Consider the following 4,829-nt stretch of genomic DNA (forward strand, 5'->3'; position numbering starts at 1 on the left):
TCTCTCTCTCTCTCTCTCTCTCTCTCTCTCTCTCTCTCTCTCTCTCTCTCTCTCTCTCTCTCTCTCTCTCTCTCTCTCTCTCTCCTCTCCTCTCCTCCTCCCTCCCCTCCTCCCTCCCCTCCTCCCTCCTCCCTCCCTCCCCACTATCTCTCTCTCTCTCTCTCTCTCTCTCTCTCTCTGAGAGTCGAATCACTCGCGATAATGTACCAGGTGTATAAGCTTAAATTCGCTGTTTTTCAGAAAAATTTTTTTTTCTAGGAAGCAAAAACAAATTTATTCAAAGTATTTGCCCTCGCTAACTATACATTTTTCCCATCTTTCGGGCAATTTGTGTATACCACGCCAAAAAAATTCCTCATCTTTCGAGGCAAACTACTCATCGAGCCATTTTCGGATGTCTTCGTAAGAATCGAAGTGCCGCTCAACGAGCGCGTGGCCCGATGAAAACAAGTGACAGTCAGAAGGTGCCAGGTCTGGTGAATAAGCGGGATGGGGTAGGACTTCCCAGTTGAGAGCCTCCAAGTAGTTTTGGACCATTGTTGATGTGTGCGATGGTGCGTTGTTCGTGGAGGAAAATCAGCTTGTCATGTCTTTTCCGATAATGCGGCCTTTTTTCACGCAAAGCACGATGCAATTTGATTAGTTGTTGGTGGTAGCGGTGAGCATTAACAGTTTCATCAGGTTTTAACAGCTCGTAGTAGATGACAACCTCCTGATTCCACCAAACGCACAGCATCGTCTTCCGTCCGAAGCGATTTGGTCTTGAGGAAGATGTTGATGGTTGAGCGGGATCAACCCAAGATTTCTTGCGTTTAGGATTCTGAAAATAGATCCACTTTTCATCGCCTGTCACAATCCGATGCAGGAACGACTTTCTTTTTTGTCTGGTAGAAGTAGAATTTGGCATGTGTTTTGGCGTCGCTCCATTTGTCTAGCGTTCAGTTCATGTGGCACCCATTTTCCGATCTTTTGAACCTTCTCCATGGCATGTATCCGCATGGAAATGATTGCTTGAGAAATATCCAATTGCTCGGCAAGCATTTTTTGCGATTGAGTATCGTCCTCGTCCAAAAGAGCCTGCAATTAACAGTTTTTTAACCTTCCTGGGCCGATTTTCACGCTTCTTGTCACTCAGAAATTGTCATTGAACCGGCGAAACCAATCTCTGCACGTTGTTTCCGATAAAGCATTGTCGCCATAGGCCTTCACAAACATTCAATGCGATTCGACAGCCGATTTCTTCAAATTGAAACAGAAAAGCAAAGCTTCCCGCATATGCTTTTTTTTTTAGCAAAAAAACTAGACATGATTACGAAAGAAAAAATATATGTTGTATGAAATTGCTGATGATGTGCACTGGTTAATGTTGACAGATGTCAAACACATAAAAAAAAAGTGTTGTGTGCTCAGGGTAGCTTTGTATGCTCACTAATGCCACCTATGAGCAAACAGCGGATTTAGCTTATACACCTATTTCCATGCTTTCTCAGCAAGTATATTGTCAATCGCATGTCGTTCAGCGAGATCCTTGCTGTGCGAATATGTCGTGCTTGCGATAAGCAGCATCCAATGAATTCCTTAATCATCTCTAACCAATTGTTTCTCCAATCACGTTCCCGGACCGCAAAACTGATATCCGAGAATATGTAATTCACAACCGAAATATCGATATTTGACGAATTTATTAGCACCGATCGAGGAAATGGGTTATTTTACATTCACCAATAATAGCGACGTCATTCCACCGAACGAGATGCGAATTCCATCTTTGATGATATGTGACAAGGACGCGATAAGAGAATACTTTGCAATGGGACGACACGCGGACATCGATTGCTTCTATCTTTGGCAGACGTAAAGATATCGAAGCATCTTATACGCCACAATGCAAATCTATTGATCCTGTTCAAACAGAATGGTACCAATCTGAAATGCGTGTACAACGATCACGTGAATACTGATATATTCTATGAGGATTTCTGCCATAAATGTTGGCAGCAAAAGTATGGATTTCTAGTTATTGACAAGGACAGTGCGCTTATCGATAATCGATACAGAAAAGGATTTAATGACTTTGCAATACCGTGATATGATCAGTTCATCGAATGTACAACAATCCTATACTGGTTTCCACACCTGTGAAATCAATGTTGAGTTAATTGAAAACCGTACTATCCATTTTGAAGTGTATCTGAAATAGTATTATATGATTACAAATACAAATTAGTTTGGTCCGTTTTTTTTGTGTTCAAAAATGCATTTATTTCAAAATAAAATGAATGAACAGATCAATTAAAGTATTGTCCATCGTTGTCTACTACTTTTTCCCATCTCTCAGGCAATTTTCGAATTCCATCTCGAAAAAATGACTCGTCTTTGGAGGCGATCCAATTTTGGAGCCAATTTTCGATTTCTGCGAAAGAAGTGAACCGGTGACTTGCTGCATCCTTCGGAACAACCAGTAATCAGAAGGAGCAATGTCCGGAGAATACGGCGGGTGCGGTAAAACATCCCATTTGAGCGTTTCCAAATATTTTTTTACGACTTTAGCAACATGAGGCCGAGCGTTGTCATGAAGAAGAATAACTTTATCATGTCTTTGCTCGTATTCTGGCCGTTTTTCTCGCAACGGCTCAAACGAATCAATTGTAGCCGATACCGATCGCCCGTAATGGAATCGCCAGGTTTCAGCAGCTCATAGTAAACAAGATCTTTTGATCCCACCAGATACAAAACATGATCTTCGAACCATGAATGTTCGGCCGTGGTGTTGATGTTGAGGTCGATGGCAACGATTGACCGGGATTAGCGTAGTATTTTTTCTTCTTAGGGTTGTCGTAGAATATCAACTTCTCATCTCCAGTCATAATCCGATGCAAAAAACCTTTTCTCTGTTGTCTTTGAATCAGCTGTTCGCAAGTGAAAAATCGCCTGTCTCTCGATTTCAGTTCATAAGGCACCCAATTTCCTTGTTTTTGAATCATTCCCATGGCTCTCAATCGTACAAAAATGGCTTGTTGAGTTACCTCCAATGGTTCTGCAAGCTCCTCTTGCGTTTGACTCTGATTTTCTTCGAGTAATGCTTCTAATTCTTTATCTTCGAATTTTTTTGGCTGTCCAGAGCGAAGCTTGTCTTCAACGCTGAAATCTCCATCCTTGAAACGTCGAAACCATTTTCTATACGATTTATCAGTTGGAGCAGTATCACTATAAACTTCGACAAGCATTCGATGGGCTTCAGCCACACTTCCAATTAAAGCAAAAAATCAAAACCTCCCGCAAATGCTGCTTGGTTAACATAAAATTCGACATTTCAAACACAGTAAAAATCAAGGTTTTTGTGTGAAACTCAAAGCGATATAAACTGAATATTATTAGCAGATGTTTAACCTCTCTGAAACCGCCAAAATCAGCTGTCACTATGAACCATTCACAACAGCTGGAGCCATCTTTAGGGAAACGGACCGAACTAATTTGTACTTAATACACCCGCGTGATTTATTGTGACCACATTTCCATCGTCGAAGAAATTTTTGAAGTTGCCGATGAACCGTTCGTAACATCTATTCGACACATACTTCAAACATCCGAGGAGCAAGAAAAGCTGCATGCAAACTATGATCCGTTGGGATAGAAAGTGGTCCTGAGCAATAAGAAAGCCGTCAACATTGTATTGAGTTTATTTCAGCGACGAGGGGAACGATGACAAATCACCTTGGTGTCAAACCACCTTGCACAAGATAATTCGAGGCGATGGAAGAAGTCCGAAAAATTTGCATACTGACAGAAGAAAGGAATTTTACAATTCGGATGTGCGCAAAACTCTTGAAGAAGCACAACATCAACCATTATTCTACGTATTCCGTAATGAAGGTCTCAGTCGTCAATCGCACGTTGAAGAATGACATGTGGAAACAATTTACGCACAATGAAAATTATAAATGGATTGACATCTTGCCACGTCTCAAATTACAATGCGCGCAAGCATCGAACTATTGATATGTCGACGCTACTCCCGCAATCGCCGACAAACGGTCATTACGGTTTACAATCGCGTGAAGACCGCGCGATACACACTGAGTGATTCGGTACGCGTAAGCAAATTCAAAACAGTTTTTGATAAAGTTTTTATACGCCGAATTGGAGCACAGATATGTTTATACATATTATACATATTATACATATTATATTATATACATATTAAACGTACTACCAGGTATGTAAATATGAAAACCGGAATTTACCAATAAATGGCCACAGCTGTCAATGTAGTTGCCGACGGCGCAAATGCAGACGGCGCCATTGACGCCATTTTCTTGTTCTGACAAAGATTTTCAACTCACAACAATACAAGTTTCATACAACTGTATAGTTTGTAATAGCGTTGAATTTTATGCCTGGAAATTACGATTTGCGGACATTTGATTTTCTGTTACCATTTGAAGAAAACTGCTGCAGCATCGCATCGAATGCTTGTCGAAGCTTATGGTAAGCATGCTTGGTAAATCACAGTGCTTTGAATGGTTTAAAAAATTCAAAAGTGGCGATGATTTGACGTGAGAAACGAAGAACGTGGAAAACCACCGAAAAAGTTTGAAGACAGCGAATTGCAAGCATTGTTGGATGAGGATGACGCTTAAACTCAACAACAACTCGCGGATCAATTGAATGTGACATGAGAAGCTGTCTTCATACATTTGAAATCCATGGGAAAAATCCAGAAGATGGGAAAATGGATTCCACATGAACTAAATGAAAGACAGCAGGAAAACCGAAAAACCACTTGCGAAATGCTGCTCGCCAGGTATAAAAGAAAGTCATTTCTCCAT

At 40.9% G+C, this 4,829-nt stretch overlaps 1 pseudogene; it reads left to right on the plus strand.

Moving 5' to 3' along the window:
* LOC105620806 overlaps positions 1-3,905 on the plus strand; it is an 18,010-nt pseudogene extending 14,105 nt beyond the window's left edge.
* Positions 3,906-4,829: the final 924 nt, after the last annotated feature.

The sequence above is a fragment of the Atta cephalotes genome (assembly GCF_000143395.1).
Source record: "Atta cephalotes unplaced genomic scaffold scaffold00029, whole genome shotgun sequence".
In the NCBI taxonomy this organism is placed as follows: Eukaryota; Metazoa; Arthropoda; class Insecta; order Hymenoptera; family Formicidae; genus Atta; species Atta cephalotes.